The following is a 22,785-nucleotide window of genomic DNA, read 5'->3' as shown; positions in this document are numbered from 1 at the left end:
TTATCTCTAACCCTAAAAATAGCACCTGTTGTAAATACTGTAGCAGTATTCTCTTCTTTTTTCAGCAGAATAACTTTTGATTCCTCTACAAGCTGAGCGCTCTCCCCTACGCATACTCCTCAACTCTGTAAGGCTCAGGGCCTCTTGGCTTCCAAAGCCACATTGGCAATTCAGACCTATGCTCCATATGATTCACCTTATTTATTTTTTTCCTCGACTTTCTTTTTTTAATATATGTTTATAATTTAATCACTTAATGGCCGCACATAGAAACATATATATTATTTTATTAATTTATTAAATGCAAAGAAAGAAAGCAAAGAAGCATTTAAAAAATTATTTCCAATGTTGTCAATTTAGAAAGGGACAGTACATTTAATTCAGATCTAGGCTCCATATGATTCACCTTATTTTGTTTTTTCCTCAACTTTCTTTCTTAATATATATTTATAATTTAATCACTTACTGGTGGCACATATAAACATATAAATTATTTTATTAATTTATCAAATGCAAAGAAAGGAAGCAAAGAAATATTTAATAAATTCTTTCCAATGTTGCGAATTTATATCACAGTTACCAGTACATTTACAACGGATTACAAATATTTGTGCTTGTCAATACTTTACATACACAAAATACAGTTTTTACAATAATCTCGCTCTAAAAACTTTGAATTCAATTTTCACTAGCTTTTAACATATATATGTGAGGAAACCCTAAGTTTGAATTATCTAGGAAAATGAGCCTGTTACAATAATCTCCTTCTAAAGCTCAACCTTCATTTTTAACAAGCTATACATACGCATTAGACAAAACCCTCAAATTGAGGCAGAAAAATGACCCTACAAATTGTTTCAGTTCAACTAAGTAGTTGTTTTCTCACCATGCAAAGTACACTCATGCAGTCTAACAAACCTAGAATGAGACACTATGTTCGATGCTATTGCTGGGGCAATTAGATGATTATAGAAAACCTGAATAGAAAGTTTCCAATAAAAATGTTGCAAAAGAAAGCAACATTGCGACCCACAATTTTTTATCCAGTTTCAGTTATCTGCCTTATTAATTAGAAAAATACATTGATTTGGCAAAAGAAAGAAAAACAGAAAGGCAAAACATATAGAATGTCGATTTTTCTAACATTTAGCACAACAATCGCGATTCGCCCATATGGGGTAAAATTTCCAAGGCGGTAAAAAAAATTTTAAATATTTCTTTAAATATATTTTGTCGAACAATTTACATCTGTATTTTAATGAAGACCCTTTTTTCACTAAGAAATATATATGATACTTGATTTTCTCAAAAGTAATTATTAATTTATAAAAACAAGCTACATACAATCCCTTGCCCACAGTTCTAAGGTATGAATACTAGAATAAGAAAAGATGGCTAAAATCGTATGGGAAACACAACAGCGAATGTCATTTCTAAAGCAGGCCATCATATTATAATGTGCAATTTGCAACGAGTTCACATAGGAAATGGGCTTATGAGATGTGATGAACTTGCAAAAGGAATTCAGGTACGATAACAAGAGCACAGATGCAATATTTTCTTACAAGGTTAAAAGACTTCTCAAATATACTGATATTTGAATTGTAAAGCTTGTTGAAGATTTGCATGAAAACTGAACTTTATTTCAGGTTTAGGAATGAAACTGCTCCTCATTATGACATGGATCAATATCTAAACTACAAAAATGAAGGGTTTTACAATTTACTTTCCCTGTAAGTCAGACTCAATGCAATCAGGAAGTTGTGGCTGCTTGTTTCTGTACAAAAGCAATTCCCTTCTCAATGCTTGCTTTCAATTCAGGTTTGAGGGCATTAAGGGCCTTTTGTTCATACTCAGTTAAACCCTCCACGTCCGAAACAACAAACCCTTCAATACCTTGTTTTCCAAGCTTAACCCTTGATGCGAAGAATGGTAACTCTGTCAATTCAGACTGCACATATGAACAATCAAATACATCTGGATCACCATCCAATGCTCTGAGAGAAGATTCAACAAATCTGGCAGCAGCATAAGCCATAGACAGAGTTGCAGACCCTGCACCAGATTTGGCCTCCACAACCTCAGTCCCAGCATTCTGAATTCTTAGTGTAAGCTCTTCAACCTCATCCTGAGTAAATGTCACTGAAGGCCTAGTTTTAGATAATAATGGAAGGATGGTTATCCCTGCGTGACCACCAATAACTGGCACATCTACATCAATGAGCCTCAAATTCTTTTTCCGTGCTACAAAAGTGTTAGCTCTAACCACATCCAAGGTGGTCACCCCAAACAATTTTTTGGGGCTGTAAACCCCTTTTTGCTTGAGTACCTCTGCTGCAATGGGCACAGTAGAATTTACAGGGTTGCTGATGATGTGTACAAAAGCATTTGGACAGTTATCTGCAACAGACTCTAATAAACTTTTAACAATACCAGCATTAATGTTGAAAAGATCATCACGGGTCATGCCTGGTTTCCTTGGAACACCTGCAGGGATTACAACTACATCAACGCCCTTCAGAGAATCTCCCAGTTCAGCAGTTCCAGTGAAAGCCAACACCTGAGCAGGGGTATTGCAGTGACTAAGATCTGCAACGACTCCTTTAACATTTGCGATATCATAAAGATTCAATTCAGAAACCAGAGGTGACATTTTTATCAGCAAGGAGAGAGGTTGACCAATCCCTCCTGCTGCTCCGAGAATAGCAACCTTGAATAGTGATGCCTGAACCTGCACAGACCTCCCTGTAGCATGTCTCTTCTTTCTCATTCTTGAACTACCAAAAGACACTTGAAATGCACCATTTATCTCCTGGCCAAAGAAAGTTGCTTGTAAATTACTACCTCTAAGGCCACTAAAACCCTTGATGGTATTTCTAACTGATAGGCTCTGTGCAGGCAGATGTGATGGTAATCCTGTGTCTGAAAGGTGACTTTTCCTTGCATTCAACTGAGCTTGCATTTTAGCCACCACATTCATTGACAAAGTAGCAACAGCCATTGCAATTCTCTACAAACAACTGAACACTAAAGCTCAACAAAATTACTAAGTTTGTTGACTGTCAGACCTGCAAGGATTCAAAAGGATCATTTTAACCCATAGATATGTAATTGATAAGGACACTTTAACTGGACCAGGATGACTAGCCAGTGACACATCAATCAAAAGAAAACAGACAGTAAAGTCCATGAAATTAACCACCAGGGTAGAGACAAAACTGGTTTGTTGAAACAGATCGATGTTATATTCAAGACTGGCATGCCAGAGATAAAAGGCATAATGAGACATCTACATATAGATAAACCCAGGAGAGAATAAAAAAACCACTATGAAAAATGCTTTTGTCTAATAACTAAGTACCTTGGTCACCTCTCTTTGACAATGCCTTCACAAACACTGGGGAATATATAAAATTCAACTAATATAACTTCCATTAAAAAAAGTAGATGAGCTTATCCAAAAACATCATGGCCACATACACATGTCAATTATTCATTTGGAACAAGATTATGAGCCTGAAGCATAATACACTAATGTATGCTGCATTAAGATAACTAATAAGTTAAATGAAATATTATCCATCAACTTGTGATTAATTAAATCCCATTACACCAAAATTAGAAGCACGTGTCTGACAATCAAGAGGAGCTAAGATATCATTTCCAGCTAAACCAAAACTACATTTCAATGAGTCACACAAATGACAGCAAAATTTGAAACATGATATGTTTTCTATTGTAAGATAGCATTGAAATTTAAACTGGCATCAATACAATAGTTTTTTCATGAAACTGTTTCCTCTTTTATAAAGAAACTCTTCACTCCTATCTACCGGAGGGATGCATACACAACCCTCCGCTTCTCATCGCTGTTACCATGCTGTTTTCCATTACAATACCAGCTCCAGGATTCTAGGGTTGCTATATGTGTCTCCTTTCTACTTTCCTGCATTTGACCATCACTTTCACCCTCCTCTCCAGTCTGCTCTTAACCATTCCTCCTCCAAAAGGGGGCTTGGTGAAACATAGGTTTCTTCCAGGCATTAAGGACAGTGGAATCTTTTAAGTCTTTAATTGATATTATAATTCATGTCTAGTAAGAATCCCACCTAACACAATCTACTCTTATGATGGACAAAGATGATGACCCAAGGTCAAGCTGTTCAATAAAAGAGCATTATCTCTTTTTGTTCAATTTTACTGAGGGATACAAAGATCCTTTAAGAGGTATAAATGCATCCATGGACACATAAGGATTGTGATTGTGATGGGTAAAGTTAATATTTTCAATGGCCACTCAAAAATTATTTCATCACACAAAACAACTAGATGATGGACCACCTATAACAAATAGGTTTCTTAGCTACAGTGCCTTCGTAAGGTCTACAACTGCATCTGTAGTAAAGGGCTTCAAGGTGACATCTTGGAGCTGTTCATTGGTGGCTGTATACTATAGACTATCTCAATTTCACTGTTGAGGACATTGTCACAAATGAAGTGATGATGTATGTCACATCCCATAATATAGTAATGGCAGGTACATTGATCGATCCACAGATGGTAGTGTACTACTGCAAAGATGATGCATGTTCTGCAGTTCAATTTAGGAGTGTTCCAGTGCAAAACATCAAATTAATAAGGAGATGCTCGCCAACACCATGTTTGATGCTAGAAGGAGGATGTAAGTGATATCACCTTCTCGTCCTGTCTTCAATTCTAGTCAATACCCTGTCTCAAAAGAATATCTTGCTGTGTGAATTTTAGCATTTAATAATAATCTAAATTTAAATGACACATAATAAATTATATAGAAATATAAAATACAAGTTTACTTGTAATGCATATATTATACACTACCCTACTTGCATAAGCTTTTATGTAAACTAAAATAAAAATAAGAAATGAATAAACTAGAGTGGCTAGAACTTCTTGTCAGAATCATTGTATGGAACCCTGAGCTTGTGCCCCAAGCTGTCCAAAATGAATCTGCAACCTTCATGCATGAAATTGGAAATACGTAAAACATGGGACAGAAAATTCCTTTGTTTGAGATTGAAAGTACAGGAAACCTGGGGCTGCAAATTCTTTTATTGGGAATGGAAGTAATTTGAAAGCATTTATAATATCCCCAAATATTTTACAAAGTGACTTAATTAAATTAGTTAATTAAGATGTTCAAAAAATTATATATTATTATAAAAAGGTGTGACGTTAAACTAACATTAATTTATAAATTTAATTATTGAATAAAGTGAGAAAATAATAAATAAATCACTTTATTAAACAAAGTTCTCCAGTTGTGACAAATAATTAATGAGGCTTACAAAAACTAAATGCAGCCTAATTTTCTAGATAGAGGTTGGAGTTCTTTATAAGGAGGTTTGTCGTGCTGTACTGAGCATGCTTAATGGATTTGATGTGATAAATTTGTGTGATGATTTATGTGAAGCTGAGGATGAAAGCATTCAATAGTTCAACAAGGGCTGGACAAAAATCTGACTCTTTCTAGGAGTGGATTCGGGAAAGAGTTCACAACTGGGCCAAATTTGTGAAATCTCAATTGGAGACAAGTTTGCAGGAGTTAAGGGTTTGATTCAGAAATAAAGATAGTTCTGCAATTATCCAAATAAAGCTATTTTGATTTTAAAACTGATTATATTAATGCTAATGCATAAATTTTAGTGCTGGGTTGCAGATATTGGCATGTTGTGATGGTTAAATTGTTATGTTGTTGTTCTTGCCAACAAGGCTCAAATCTCATTGGGGATGAGGTACACCATTTGTGCCCTCACCAGTTCATAGCTCCAGGTCAAAGCATTTACCCCTCTAGAAAAAAAGTTCAGTGTTGGGTCAATTAAGTATTGTCTTGTGGGCCAATTCAGAGGTGAAAGCCAAGTTGAAGTTACAGATTTGAATTAACTACAGGATGGCATCTTCATTTTTTTAAGCAATCTTCAGGACATCGACAAAAAGCACAAATATATCAGACCTAGGAATGTTTGTCTTGGAAATTTAACACCATATTTGAGGGCAGCTAGGGTTTGAACAACACAGATATTTTGCAAATTAAATACACATAATTACTCATCTTTATGTCAGAAAGAACAAACAAAGTTCATCGTGGTCCATTTCTAAAAATCCTTGGCAGAAATAAAAGGATTTTTTTGTAATTTCCCTAAGTTAAGTACTACTCAGAAATTCATTTTGTTTAACAGAAAATTCAGATCAATAATCTGATTATAATTCCGAATTTATTGTACAATTTCTTGTATGCAACTAAAGTCACATTTTTTTGTGCCCTAGTTTTAGAAATATTGTTGTTATACTATCATCCCTATTTAGGGATATTACAGAATTTCAGTAAGGTTTGGTTGTCATTCTCAATAAAAGAGCAGAGACAGAGGTAACTCAAGAAGGAGACAGAAGTAACTCTGGAAGGAGAAGAGAGTAAAAAGGAAATGGATAAGCAGGGGAGACAGGCAATCAGAAGCGAGCACAGAAACCTCACTCGACTAGCAAGAAAAAATAGGAAAAAGTATTTTGGGGAGTAAGCTGCTGTAATTGGAATGTATAGCAGACCTACTATCCCTTCCAAAAGAAAAGAAGTCTATGTGCATTTTGCTTGAGCAGGATTGTTGACTACTATAATTTAGAGTTAGTGTGAAACACACTATTCATTGCTTTCCTTTCCTCTTAGAAAATATCCAGCTATAAAATTCACCTCTGATATGGTTTTTGATGTCCTTTGGGTGAGTGTGAAGTGAGGGCCCGAATATGTCAGGAAAAGACAATTCATAGAAGAGATTAAATGGGAGTTGATAGGCAGGAGCTTAGAAAATAAATAAATAGAAGTGCCTATGTCATATATATCTTCAACATCATTCTTGGAGCAAGACAGATTTTAACACCTATAGCAAAAATATCTTGGGATGCCCCCACCAGGAAAAATATATCAATGCTCAATGAAAATCGTCCTATTTATAAGACTACACGATTTTCTGTAGGTAGCAATACACTAAGCCAATGATTATAACACAGATGGTGAAGGCAGTGATCAAGCATTGATATAAATAACGATAATATGGAACAGCAATAATCACTTAAGGGAAAGTGATTAAAGAGCACTAATATATTATAAGCTGTGATTATATTGCTTCAGATGGAGCATGATTAGCATAGAAGGAAAAACATCCAAATTATACCAACAGTATTAAAGGCACTGAAGCAGCAATTAATAAAATCAAGGCAGTGGTTGGTTTTGGTTATGAAGTGGCATTAATAATATAGGTTATGGCCATTCTTAAGGATCGGCATCTTTCAGAGGTTGTCTCTCTTCACAGAGACATAAAGAGATAAAATATATGAGACCACAGTGGAGGAGGGTGATCTTGGAAGTGAAAGACAAGTCAGTATTGAGTAAAGAGATCTGCATTTCAGAATGCAACCCTCTGGTTATGGCAAATATTGTTGTATGCATGATATTGTCTAACATATAATTTCCTATGTATTTGGTATAACTAACAATGTAAAATAGATTCTAAATGAATTTATTTGTTCTCCCAAAAACAATCTAATGTGAGTGACGAATGAGATACATTTGGGGGAGCAAACACAGGTTCTCTCCAAGTAGACAACCCCAAGCGATGGAATTGTATTAGTGCATATTCTTGCCACATGTGTGCCAAGGGGTCAAGTTGTCTTGGTTTTATGTCCTAGACTCTTGGGCTTAGTTGTGGATGGCCTCAAGCACCCTTTGTGTTATCCAAGTAGACAACCCCAAGCGATGGAATTGTATTAGTGCATATTCTTGCCACATGTGTGCCAAGGGGTCAAGTTGTCTTGGTTTTATGTCCTAGACCCTTGGGCTTAGTTGTGGATGGCCTCAAGCACCCTTTGTGTTATCCAACCCCCATGATAACTTAGGGGAAGTGAAATAAGTAATCATATGGGAATGAAGGGAATGCATCTGGGAGAGATGGTAGACACAAGTTCCCCCGAATTAAGTAGGTCACCCCAAGGGATGGAATCAACAAAGTGGATGATCATGCTGCATGTGGGCCAAGGAATTAGTTGCCTTGCTTAGATAATGCAATCTCTTGGGCTTAATTGGGTTGAACAGCATTCCTCAATGACTCAGGTTTCCTTGAATTAAGCTGCCCCAAGGGATGGAATCATCAAGGTGGATTTTCCTGCCGCTTGTGAGCCAAGGGACAAGTTGTCTTGGCTAGACAATGTGCACTCTTGGGCTTAAGTGAGCTAAACAATAATCAGGCAACCTTCATGGCTTTCCTCTCCAAACCCTACTTTGGTTGATTATGGGAAATGGAAATGTTGGTCCTTCATAGATGACTTTTCTAGGAAAACATGGATTACTTCTTAAGGTCAAAAGAATCTGATGAAGTCTTCAATAGATTCAAAGAGTTTAAATTTTTAGCTGAAAATTTATATAGGAATTCTTAGATATGACAATGGACGTGAGTACACCTCGGGTAGTTTTCATGATTTATGTGTAGAAGCAGGGATCAAGGGGAGTTTTGTGTTCCCCACAATCCTCAGCAAAATGGTATTGCTGAAAGAAAGAACAGATCCATAATCTAAGTAGCAAAGGCAATGATTCATAATCAAAACCTACAGATTTTTCTATGGGCTGAAGCAGCTAGGACTGTTGTCTATATTCAAAATAGATCCCCTCACAGTGTCTTAACAGATATAACTGCAGAAGAAGCATTCACAGGAATCAAGCCGAACATCAGCAACTTAAGAAACTTTGGGAGTCCAGTTTACATTTACATTCCCAAGGAAAAGAGAACCAAATTGGAACCTTCAAGTAAGAAAGGTATACTTGTGGGGTACAGTGAAAATTCCAAAGCAATCATAATTTACAATCCAGAACAGAAATACATTGAGGTAAGTAGAGATGTTATTTTTGAAGAGAATGTTGCATTAAGGAAATCTAAACATTCATTTATTGAGGATGAAAATAATAATCAAGATATGGACATTGACCATAATGTTGAGTTTCAAAGGGAGTATGCAGGACCCTCAGAACCTTTAGATCACATTGAGCCTATGGATCCTACTAATGGGCCAAGAGACATTGCAGTGAGCAGGAAACAACCACTTTGGTTGAGAAACACCTTTGCAGCCCCTCAATGAATCTTCAAGGAGAGTAGGAGACCTCAAAAGTTTTCCAACTATGTTGCATTGATGTGCAATCTTATTGAGACCAAACCCTCTAGCACCAAAGATTCCAGGAACCAGCAATTATGGAAAGATGTCATGAATGAAGAGTATGAATGTATAATGAAGAATGATGTATTGGAAATTGTACCAAGACCCAAAGGTAAGTTTTTTGTATGCTCCAAATGGCTATTTAAGATTAAACCATGGTTATGGGAGACCCATCTCCCCCCTAAAAGACACATCTCGGAGACGGAGACGCTTCTCACAGACTTTTCGCGTCTCCGGAGACCTCAAAAAAGGTTGGAGACTTCATGACGAAGTGTCCTGAAGTCTCTCAGTCTTCTAATCCAAAAAGTGAAGTCTCACCAAAGTCTCCTGATAAAAAATAAATGTAAAATATAAAATTAAATAATTTATGTATTTTAGCCCTCATTTTAATGTTTTTCATGCAAAAATTAAGACCAATGACAATTTAAATGTTTCTTTGGAGAGCATGATAGCTGAAGACCTTGAGATGGATGATTACAACCTTGTGGAGTAGGTTGATAGTACCATCAACATACTAGTACTAAACAGATTCTGGTTTTTATTTACTGTACTAAGTTTGTTCATTTTTGTTTGCATATCGGCAATTTAGAATCAAACTATACTTTTTTGAATTTAAAAATTGAATATATAATGATAATCTCAGCGATTATCAATCTGATATGATAATGATCATATGCAATATTTGGAAAACAAGTATGACTATGAAATACAATAATGTGATTATGTGAGTTCTGAAATATTTGACTCTATTTTAATGTGACATTACTATTATTATTTACTTTACTCTTTTAGTTTTACAGTATTAGTATTTTGCATTAAGTATTAGACTCTTTAAACTATTAAAAAAATTGCCATCTCCAAGTACCCCCAATTCCTATTTTTTAAAAATTGGCGTACCGGTACCAGTACCAGTACCGAAGATCTCCAAGTCTCCCCGTGTCCTGGTGACCTTGGATTAAACATTTTGTTGATGGTAGTATTGAGAAATATAAGGCTAGATTTGTGGCTCGTGTTTTTTCTCAAAAGGAAGGCATAAATTACAAGGAAACTTTTGCACCTGCAGCTAGATATACTTCTATTAGAGCTATTATAGACATTGTTGCAGCTAAAAGCTACAAGTTACACAAAATAGATGTAAAGACTGCTTTCCTAAATGGTGTCAATAAGAAAGAAGTCTACATTGAGCAGCCAGAAGTTTACAAGATTCATGAAAGGGAATCACATGTATGCAGATTACAGAAAGCTCTTTATAGACTCAAACAGGCCCCTGAGCATGGTATGATAGAATTGACAAATATTTGGTAAGCTTAGGATTTTGTAAGAAAGATGTTGATTCTAATCTTTATTTCAAAGTATGTAATGATGAAATGTTAATTTTGGTTATATCTGTGGATGATTTGTTTCTAATTGGTAATGAAGTCTTATGATTAGATGCAAGTAAAAATTAACTACTGAATTTGAAATGAAGGACTTAGGACTAATGCATTACTTTCTTGGGTTAGAATTGTGGCAAAGATCTATTGAGATTATCCTAAGTCAAGGAAAATATACTATAGATATTTTGAAAAGATTTGGTATAATGGATTGCAAGCCTATGCTAACCCCTATGGAAACTAACTTGAAAAGGTTGAGTGCATTTGTTGTTGATTCTACTTTTGCAGGTCCAAATGAGTACAGGCAATTGATTAGAACCTTGATGTACATGTTCAACACTACATTGGATATTTGCTATGTATTAAGTGGTCTTAGCCAGTTCATGAATGAACCAAAGCATGTTCATCTCATTATAGCTAAACATATATTGAGATATTTGCATGGTGCTATTGGCTCTGGGCTGAGATATGCTCTCAATGCCATTATTACCTTGGAAGGTTATTGTGACTCAGATTGGGCTAGCAGTGTTACTTATAAAAAGAGCATTTAAGGATTATGTTTCAGTTTGGGATCTGCTATTTTTTCATGGGCCTCCAGGAAACAGTCCTTGGTTGCTATGAGTACTGCTGGAGCGGAATACATTGCTGCTAGTGTTGCTTCAAGGGAAGCATTGTAAGCTCATCACTGGGTTATTTGGACAACATTTGGATCCTTCAATCATTCATTGTGACAATCAAAGTTGTATAAAGATGTCTGTCAATCTGGTATTTCATGACAAGACAAAGCATGTGGAAACTCATTAACACTATATTTGGGACATGGTACAGAGAGGCACCATTCAGCTGCAATATATCAGTACCGAGGAGTAGGGAGCAGATATTCTCACCAAGCCTCTTACCTGAGTGAAGTTTGAATACTTCAGAGATAGGCTTGGAATTATGGAGAACACAACCCTCACTGAGAAGGAATCTCAGCATCATTGATACATTTAGTTGTAGCACCCACTCTGTGGGTAATGCAAGGTTGGACCATGGGCAATGCAAGGTGGTAGTGTACTTTATTGGTCTTCTTGGAGAGAAGGCTTGAGGCCTTAGACCTCTTCCACCCTCTGTGGATATTTATGAACATCATGGAATGAGTCCATGATGATATTTTTATACTTATCCTCCGTGGTCAATTCTAGATGATTTCATGGTTAGACCTCTTCCACCCTCTGTGGGTATGTATGATGAACATCATGGAAGGAGTCCATGATGATATTTTTTTACTTATCCTCTGTGGGCAATGCGAGATGATTTCATGGAGGGGATCCATGAATCTATCTAGAATCCTCCCTAGCTAAGAGGGAGTGTTGACTTCTTGGTAGCTAAATCAGACTCTAGCTCTACTAATTTTAATTGAAAATTAAAATTAATAATTCAGTTATAGATCATTGGGCTGGGCCCATAATTATTGTCTTTTCATAATTCAATATACATGACTTTGGGCTGGGCTCAAACGTGTAATTCAAATTGCAAATTGGGACCAATTCTAGGGCCGACCTGAGGAGTCGAGATTGAGAATGCCTTGTCTATATAAAAGGCATTGTACTTGCCAAAACACACACATCATCGACTCAGATATTTATCTTTCTGGCAGTGATCAGAATAATATCTCTTTGGCAGCGATTGGTACTGTCCCTATAGCAGCGACTGGTATCATATTTAATTGGCAGTGATCAGACTTGAAGTTTCACCCTGTATCTGACAGCAGGGATTGTCGATATACTCCACATTAACAGCCATATAATCAGAGCAGCAATTCATTGTCATAGATATCTGCTGAGATTGGTGATCTGCTATCACTGTAATTGGCGATTATATCAGATTTGCTTCATTGATCTGTGATCTTCAGCAAATCTCAGATCTGCAATTTTTGTATACACTCTCTTAGGTCTGTAATTGACTTTTGAAAGGCAATAATAAAGGATCTAAATTGAATGCTGGGTTTTTTCCTCCAGGAGGAAGGTTTCCCAAGGTAATTTCGTTGTTTTCTTGTATTCACTCTATCTGTCTTGATTATTAGTTTGGTATTCTAATTTGATAAATTAAATCTTAACACTAAAACTAACAATCCTTTGGGTGTAGCTTTTGAGCCATGCAGTCTCCTAGTTTAGTGTCAACTACAACAGTATCCTATGCTAGGTGCTGAGAATTAGCCTATAGTATTCCCTGAACAAGAAATATGAATATCCTGTTCATAATGACCAAACTGTTAGGAGGCCTATAATACTGGTGAGTGCTACTGAAAGCAAAAGGAGCATCACAGACCTTAAAGGAGATATCAGTGCAAACGCCCACATATGTTTAATCAAGAAGCCACTGAGCTCTGCAAATGGTTGAAGGATAACTATAAAAATTAGACAAATTCATGCCATCACTCCAATAGTAGGTGTAGAAACATATAGTATTGGGTTGACGGAAAATTCTACGACTAATTCAAGCAGAAGCTCAAGTTACGATTTGGTCGAATTGCCGAAGCCTGATATAATGTTAATACATTTGAAATGATCCTAGCTAATCAAGACTACTATTATACTAAGGAAATTAATTACTTCAAATAAATATGCTATTTGGGATTATGGTCTAGCTCTGTCACACTGGGAAAAATTAATTTGAATAATCACAGCGAATGCATATAATCAGAAATCTATTGTAGCACTATATATTAATCAATGGAAATCTTTTTGGTGACCCAAAATACCTGGCACCCCACCATTAATGGAGAATCTCGCAATCAACAACAGCAGATTGATTGTAAACATGTCTGTGAACATATCACACCACTTCAGCGAACGTCCTCCACAGAATAATCTCTAGCATCTGTTAACTACTTCTGGCACCTTATCAACCACCACCTTGCAATTGACAAAACGATATCCACCAAGAACAATATAGGCTTGGCGTTGTCCACGGGTCAGACCTGAACATCGAACTTGGGTGAAACCGGCAGTGGGAATAGCTGGATCTGCCGCAGTCTTTACCTGCTAATGGTGCCAAGATTATAGAGAATGCCCCCTCCCGCTCGGCGGCATTGACTCCGCCTAGGCTCGTGGTGGCCGGACTGAGTTTAATACTGGTCCAATATTTGAAATCGCAGCCTGTTCTTTTCGAATCTGCCCATGACCTTCGAAGGGAGCACTCACTAATCTTTCCCCTTTGAATTTAACCTAGATCCTGCGAAATGGATGATCTCTGATTGGAGATTGACGTCAGACTCTTGTCTGGTTCGATTGATACTCTGGCTTCCTCCACGAATTTGCTCCAACCTTCCAATGACTTGACGTGTGGTGATCAATTCTCCCTGAATCTCCTACTTGGCCTTAGGCCACAAATTTTGCCCTATCAAAGTGACTGCAGTATCACTTTCAGATTGCAATAATTCGGATGATATTCCACATCCTCAAAATTGCGGATCTAAGAGAGTTTCCGTTCTCAGAGACCTCTAAGAATTTGCAGGCCGGCTACAAATTGCTCCAACTGGAAATAGAAATCGAATCATGCAACTGCTTGCTTCCAAAAGGAACCCTATGCCCTCTATTTATCTTTTTGCCGGGAAGTTTCTGGAAATTATCCGGAATCATCTTGCACTACAAATATTAACTTTATAAAATTAAATAATAAACTTTATAAAGTTAGAATACAACCTTTATTTAATATTCAAATGAGTAGGCCCCGCTTTTCTTATTTGGAAGACAAAATCGACCCTCTTCACGTAATTATTTGCCTACGAGAGTCAATAATAGGCAAATCCCCTGTTATGATTACGTTGCTAAGAGAGGGACATGACAGTCCGCCCTTCCGGATATTGCTTGCCCTCAAGCAATCTCAGAGCTGGATGCTGCAAAATGGTCTCATTCTCCCAAGTAGCATCTTCGGCTGGTAGATCCTTCCATTTAACCAAATATTCTCTGATTACTCTTCGGCGAAGCTGTTTTTCTCTGCTTTCTAAAATGAATTCCGGTACCATGATCAATTTCCCTTCATCATCCAGAGGCGGCAAGACTGCAGAAGGTATCACATTCTGTCCCAATGCCTTTTTGAGACGTGATACATGAAACACATTATATACTTTGCTGTCTGCTGGGAGCTCAAGTTCATAAGCCATTTCCCCTATTCGCCTACTGATCCTGAATGGTCCATAATACCTGGGTTTAAGCTTCTCTGACCCACTCTTTTTGAGAGTAGATTGTCGGAACGGTTGGAGCATTAAGTAAACCATGTCGCCCACCTCAAAGCTTCTCTCCATCCTCTTTTGATCTGCATATTGCTTGTACTGATTCTGTGCTCGAGCGATGTTGTCACGTAGAGAGCTAATGATATCTTTACCTTCTTGCAGTAATTCCCCAGCACGTGGAACCCGAACATCACTCATCAATAAGTCAATGAAACTGGGTGTATCATAGCCGTATAATGCTCGAAAAGGTGTCATTTGGATAGACATGTGGAAAGTGGTGTTATAGCAATATTCACACAAATAAATCCATCTTACCCAAGCCTTTTGCTGATCGGCTACGTAATTCCTCAAGTAACCTTCCACCCATTTGTTTACTATCTCCGTCTGACCATCAGTTTGCGGGTGATAACTAGTACTGGGTGTGAGCTCAGTGCCGCATAATCGAAACACCTCTTGCCAGAAATGACTCAAGAATCTACTATCCCTGTCACTGACAATACTGCGGGGTATCCCATGTAACCTGAAAACCTCCTTGAAGAATACTTCGGCTACCTGTACTGTGGTAAAAGTAGTGGTGATGGGAAAGAAATGAGCATATTTTGTTAGCCTATCCACCACCACATAAATGCAATCACGTCCTTGAGCCTTGGGCAACCCAGTAATGAAATCCATGGATATGCATTCCCACTTCTGACACGGAATGGGAAGTGGCTGTAAAAGCCCTGCTGGAAAGGTGTGTTCCTGTTTATTCTGTTGGCAAATAGAACACTCACGAACATACTGCAAAACGTCCTTCTTAAGTCCTTTCCATGTAAACCGTTCTCGCACCTGTCTATATGTTTTAAAGTATCCGGGGTGACCAGCTGTAGGTGAATCATGAAGAGCTCGCAAAATGAACTGCCTCACCTTTGATCCTGGGACTAAAAATACCCTGCTCTTGTAAATAATCAATTCATCCACAAGTGTGTACCTGGTATCAACAAGTGTCCCATCAACTATCTTGGATGCCCATGAATCTTTGGCATATTCTGCAATAATCAAATGTTTCCAATCCTCAGAGATTTCAATCATTGAACTAAGATGTGGCCTGCGTGACAAGGCATCTGCTACCACATTTTGTGTGCCCTTAACATAAGATATATCGAAGTCATATGCCTGTAACTTACTGACCCATTTCTGCTGCCTATCATTGAGATCCCTTTGCCCGAGGAAATGCCTTAAACTGTTGTGGTCAGTTTTTATGCAGAATTTGCCACCTACTAAGTACTGCCTGAACTTAGCTAGTGCATGCATGATAGCTAACATCTCCTTGTCGTAAATGCTGAATGATCTCTCGGGCCCACGGAGTTTCCTGCTTTCATAGGCAATTGGGTGTTTATCCTGCATTAAAACAGCCCCAATACCATCTCCTGAGGCATCACACTGGAGTTCAAATGGTTTCGAAAAATCAGGCAATGCTAGTACCGGACACGAAGTCATGATCTCCTTGAACCTGTCAAAACAAGCCTGTGCCCTTGCTGTCCAAACGAAAGCTCCTCTCTTAAGCAAATCGGTTATAGGAGCCGCGTGTCGTGAATATCCGCAAACAAATCTGCGGTAGAATCCACATAATCCAAGGAATCCCCTTAACTGTGTTAGGTTCTCAGGAGTAGGCCACTCTACAATAGCACGAATTTTATCAGGATCCATCCGTACACCTTCTCGGCTGATAATATGACCTAAGTATAACAACTCAGTCATTCCCAAATCGCATTTGGATTCTTTGGCATACAAGGATTCTTCTTGCAAAGTCTTCAATACTGTTTCTAGATGCGCCATGTGCTCCTGCCATGTTCGACTGTATACCAAGATATCATCAAAGAATACCAACACGAATTTCCTCAGCTGATGATGGAAGACCTTGTTCATGGTAGACTGGAAAGTAGCTGGTGCATTGGTCAATCCAAATGGCATCACTACAAACTCAAAATGCCCACAGTGGCACCTGAATGTTGTCTTCTCAATGTCCTGTTCTCTGACTCTAATCTGGTGGTAACCTGATCTCAAATCAATTTTGCTAAAGTAGCATGCCCCATGCAGTTCATCTATTAGTTCATCAATCCGTGGAATGGGATATCTATTCTTAATGGTTTTCTTATTCAGCATCCTGTAATCTATACACATCCGTAACGAACCATCTTTCTTCTTAACCAAAACTACTGAGGAAGCAAAAGGAGACTTACTAGGTCTGATGTGTCCCATTGCGAGAAGCTCCTTGATGGTTTTTTCTATCTCATCTTTAAGCCTTTTGGGATGCCTGTATGGAGTAATCATGACTGGTTTAGCGCCTTCTTCCAATTCGATGATGTGCTCGATCCCCCTATCAGGTGGTGTACCAGGTGGAATATCGCTGAATACCTTACTGTACCTTTCCCTCAATATCTGTATGTCGGAATGATATTCTGTCTTGGGTTGTTCCTCCTGTGTAGGCATGAGAGTACACATGGCTGCCCATTCAAGATCCTCATGTCTCACCAATCTTTCCAATCGTCTAAGAGAGATCGTTCGGATATCACTATTCCGAATAGCTCTCAATACATGCTGCTTCCCATCTACTTCGAACTTAATCTCCATGTCCCTGAGTCGGAAAGTAACCTCACCCAATAGACGTAACCATGTCATTCCCAAAACGACATCCAAATCACCCATATTGACCACGTGGTAATCCGCTTTGAACTCATAATTATTCAGGCGTAAAGGCATGTCTCTGACTATCTTGTTACACTTAAGAGTGTATCCATCAGCAACCTGTACACGAAGACCTTCAAATTCTTCTGTCTTAATACCACGACGCTCGACCAATCTTGCATCAATGAAGTTATGTGTAGCTCCGGTATCAACTAATGTAATCACCTTCTGCCCTGCTAGGACACCACGTAACCTGAAAGATCCTTCCTGTTGAATGCTAGACAAACGCCCTTGCTGTAGATGCAATTCAGGTTCTTCTCTCTGTTCTGACTTTCCTGTCTCTTCCTCAGATTCCGATCCAGTATGTTCATCCTCTTTTGCCGCACTGTCAGAATCTGATCCTTCGTAATATGCCCACATAACTCTATTGGCTTTTCCTTTTGGTCGCAAGGGACAATCATGATCCCTGTCATATGGACCTTTACAATAGAAGCATAGTTTCTTCCTTCGCAAGTCATTTAATGCTTCTGTATCAGGGGTGCGGTAGACTTCCCTTTGGTTTCAATGCTCTTCCCTTTATTTTTATCAAACCTCCTATTGTCTTTGAAAGAGGTAGTACTTCTGGGAGGGAACCGGTTAGAAGGAGCTGTAAGTTCCATACTTCGTGCTTTCCTCATGGCTTCCTGCAGTGTTGGTGGATCAAATGCCTTAATCCATCCCTTGAGGGGTTCAGACAATCCTTCGGTAAATAGGATAACTAACCTCCTTTCCGAAACATCTGGTACCATGACTGACAACCTCTGAAATTCACTAATATAAACCTCGATATTGCCAGTCTGTCTTAATTGTGCAAGGTCGCGAAAATAAATTTCTGGATCCTTCTTATCAAAGCGTTCAACTAATCTATCCACGAAGTCCTGGTATGATGTTACCTGATTGTGCTGCAAGGTAACCATTCCATGTGACCACCAGTCATGAGCAACGCCTTCCAGATGCAAGGTAGCATATCTGATGGCATCTATTTCAAACATAGGCCTTAATGCTAGAAAGGTGTCCAACTTATGAATCCAAGCTTGTGCCGTCATCTGACCACTCCCATCGAAGAAAGGCAAAGTAAGTTTACCGACAGCTCGTTGTAACTCACTTTCATGACTCCCTCTAGGTCTCCGATTCTGGCGGCTATTCCTCATATGTTCTCTTCTTTGGTTTAGATATCGATCAAAGTTTAATAACTCACGCACATGCGGGGGTAATGCTTGCCACTCTGCCGTAGCAGCCCGGAGATCATCCTGGAAATCCTCTGGTGCATCGTCTTCTCCTATCTCTTGAGCCTCTTCCCTTAGGAAGGTGGGACGAGTAGGCCTATTGGCTGTCCATGATCTGCGCCTAGGAGCACCTTGTGATCCTGCCATACTTCTATCATCGTGATCAGATGTGCCTCTTCCTTGATCTTGAATCCTGGGCTGAATAACTCTTTCCATTATGGTAGTCAAAGCCTGCAATGTCTGAGTTATTTCTTGTTGTCCGTTAGTCATGGCTCTGTAAAATTCTCTGGTTTCATCATCGTCGACTCTGGGAAATCTTGGCGGGCTTTGTCTTTCACCCATATCCCTGTCCTTGAATATAACTCCGGTAATTAAAGTACTTTTACCCAATCAGGATGGCAGGACTACTGCTCTGATACCACTGAAATGATCCTAGCTAATCAAGACTACTATTATACTAAGGAAATTAATTACTTCAAATAAATATGCTATTTGGGATTATGGTCTAGCTCTGTCACACTGGGAAAAATTAATTTGAATAATCACAGCGAATGCATATAATCAGAAATCTATTGTAGCACTATATATTAATCAATGGAAATCTTTTTGGTGACCCAAAATACCTGGCACCCCACCATTAATGGAGAATCTCGCAATCAACAACAGCAGATTGATTGTAAACATGTCTGTGAACATATCACACCACTTCAGCGAACGTCCTCTACAGAATAATCTCTAGAACGTCCTCCACAGAATAATCTCTAGCATCTGTTAACTACTTCTGGCACCTTATCAACCACCACCTTGCAATTGACAAAACGATATCCACCAAGAACAATATAGGCTTGGCGTTGTCCACGGGTCAGACCTGAACATCGAACTTGGGTGAAACCGGCAGTGGGAATAGCTGGATCTGCCGCAGTCTTTACCTGCTAATGGTGCCAAGATTATAGAGAATGCCCCCTCCCACTCGGCGGCATTGACTCCGCCTAGGCTCGTGGTGGCCGGACTGAGTTTAATACTGGTCCAATATTTGAAATCGCAGCCTGTTCTTTTCGAATCTGCCCATGACCTTCGAAGGGAGCACTCACTAATCTTTCCCCTTTGAATTTAACCTAGATCCTGCGAAATGGATGATCTCTGATTGGAGATTGACGTCAGACTCTTGTCTGGTTCGATTGATACTCTGGCTTCCTCCACGAATTTGCTCCAACCTTCCAATGACTTGACGTGTGGTGATCAATTCTCCCTGAATCTCCTACTTGGCCTTAGGCCACAAATTTTGCCCTATCAAAGTGACTGCAGTATCACTTTCAGATTGCAATAATTCGGATGATATTCCACATCCTCAAAATTGCGGATCTAAGAGAGTTTCCGTTCTCAGAGACCTCTAAGAATTTGCAGGCCGGCTACAAATTGCTCCAACTGGAAATAGAAATCGAATCATGCAACTGCTTGCTTCCAAAAGGAACCCTATGCCCTCTATTTATCTTTTTGCCGAGAAGTTTCTGGAAATTATCCGGAATCATCTTGCACTACAAATATTAACTTTATAAAATTAAATAATAAACTTTATAAAGTTAGAATACAACCTTTATTTAATATTCAAATGAGTAGGCCCCGCTTTTCTTATTTGGAAGACAAAATCGACCCTCTTCACGTAATTATTTGCCTCCGAGAGTCAATAATAGGCAAATCCCCTGTTATGATTACGTTGCTAAGAGAGGGACATGACAACATTTATAAATGAAAAAAGATTATAGGATTTTCTGTTAAAAATCTAGATTTGTTTATTCGTCATTTGGAAACATCAATTTGCAAATATAAAGAACAATTCTAGCCCATCTACAATAATGTAATGCTTTCCATGAAATCTATAAATCGGTCAAAACCTAAAACCCCTTCAAGTAGCATAAAGAAAAGTATAATGTAAGCGAAAGATGCGCCACTTTGTAGAGGCGAGTTGAGAGAAAATAGATTCAGAGAAGTAAAACAAAAAATATGTAGCAATGCACTGTTGTCGTATCGAGAGCCTTGAGAACACAAAATATCGTCCTAACTAAGCAATTCCCAAAAAATACAAAGAAACAGATATCTTACCTCTTGCTTTGAAGAAACTCTTAGGAATGAGTGCTTCTGGAATTTATCCGAAATAAAAAGAAAATATAGTCTGTGTGGTAAATATATAACTCCAACAAGTCTTACGTGGTAGATCCCAGTTGGATGTTATAACGCCTGTTGGCAATCCACATTTTGCTAACAGGTTAAAAGTTCTCATGAAAAAGGGTGAAGAATTTTTTTATTTTTTTTAAATGGTTTTGAACTGAAAAGAAATGTTGGCATTTAATTTTTCGTTGACTATTGTATTATTTTTATTTTTATTTTTATTGTTGTATTTGTGAGGTCTTGGGTGGAGAATATAAAAAGATTTTAAAAAATACTAGAAATTGTTTTATAATAATACCTTTCAAATATTATCAACTCTAAACTACAACAATAGATAGAGAAAGCAAATGACACACAACTTCAAATTAAAATACCAAATGTGGAGGTGAGTTGTTTGTATGTAAATGTGAAACAACATAAAGGAATCTTTAGGCGTAGTTGTAAAGATTGCATTACCACAAGCTTGCCACATAGTTCATTTTATGTAAAAATGTGGAAAAGTCAAAGTCAAAAGTCAACAACACATAGTTGAGTCAATTGAAATTAAATTCATTTACATAATTAAAAATAGTATATGTGATTTCAATCTACACATCGAATCAAGTAAGATACAATATAAATTACATCCAATATACATGTGTCGACCCAACTATCGAACAAGCCAAGTCATCACATGATTACACTTAATCAAATACATCGAGGAAGTCAACCTATTCATCGAACTTCATTACAATAAGAGAATACATCAATGTTGATAAAATCAAGTTTGACATACATCAAGAATCATCATAGAAGAATGTTGACCTACATGTCAAACGTTACACAATGAGTACATCACAAGAGTACAATCATGAAATAACAACATATACATAAAAGAGATATCTCATCGGACCTTTGTCCATCTACACACATCTTAGTGCCCTTAGCCATCCGATGACGTCCATATGTTATTACGGGTTGAGATGTGGCCTAGGTACTTTTACCACCCAACCATGTAGTATGTTGTCTCTTGATTTGACAAAATTTGAACTACCTCTTAAAAGGTCAGAATATGCCTAGGAGTTAGCTAGAAACCATAATGGGCATTCTGAGGAACAAATTAAAAGGACCAAGTGACAAGACTCTAATGTCTTCTCCACTTTGAACTATGCAAAATTTAGGCGGGTATACCTAGTAATTCACTTTTTATCTCTTTAAAATTCAAAATCACAACATGAATTCCAAAATGATGGATGATTTTAGCCTTAATTCTTCTAATTCTAGGAATATAAAGAGATGATAAATGGCTATTTTATCAAACCCTAAAACTCCATGAATCAAGTATAGGCTAATGTTTCAAATCTTCAAGAATAAAACAATTAAAGGATTGATTTATAAGAAATATACCATATAGGTTTTCCCAAACTAGATCAACTTTAATGGGTGACCAGTGAATTATCCATTGAGCTATTAATTGACAGGAATTTAACATCTATCTCTAGATCTATCTTAACACTTTGTGAGAAGAATACCAATATTCATTTCCAAATCTCATTCTTATCAAAGTCTTCAATGATATTCTTCCAATTTACATCAAACATTTGCATAACCCATTAGATCATAAGCAGAATGTAAACTGAAATACAATTCAAAACAAATAAAAAAATGTAATAAACTTTGTTATTAAACCTCATAGAATCAAATGGTAACAAAGGAAGAGACAAGATCTATTAATGAACAACCAACTTTCTGCATATTTATATTAATTTCTTTGAAAATATACAATTGGATGTCAACTCGTATCAAAAAAATCTTAATTAGACCAGCAGCTATTAGCTTTTCTCACTATATCTTTGGAACAAACTTATATAGTATACATGGACCGACT

The 22,785-nt window shown here is 37.7% G+C and overlaps 1 pseudogene across 2 annotated transcripts; it reads right to left on the bottom strand.

The window, feature by feature from the left end:
- Positions 1-1,427: 1,427 nt before the first annotated feature.
- Positions 1,428-21,027, bottom strand: LOC149538924 (malate dehydrogenase, chloroplastic pseudogene; annotated as a pseudogene). Of its 2 annotated transcripts, none has more exons than XR_016356140.1 (2): positions 20,853-21,027; positions 1,428-3,068 (listed from the first exon to the last, which is right to left on the bottom strand). The product of XR_016356140.1 is annotated as a malate dehydrogenase, chloroplastic pseudogene, transcript variant X1 (transcript). The 2 variants fall into 2 exon arrangements; XR_016356141.1 differs by lacking the exon at positions 1,428-3,068 and adding an exon at positions 3,714-4,728 and having other exon boundaries at positions 20,853-20,988.
- Positions 21,028-22,785: the final 1,758 nt, after the last annotated feature.

Source organism: Cupressus sempervirens, chromosome 9 (genome assembly GCF_028749045.1).
Source record: "Cupressus sempervirens isolate cs-2001-9-10 chromosome 9, ASM2874904v1, whole genome shotgun sequence".
In the NCBI taxonomy this organism is placed as follows: domain Eukaryota; kingdom Viridiplantae; phylum Streptophyta; class Pinopsida; order Cupressales; family Cupressaceae; genus Cupressus; species Cupressus sempervirens.
The sequence above is the reverse complement of the archived record's forward strand: the minus strand, read 5'-3'. Positions and strand labels throughout refer to the sequence as shown.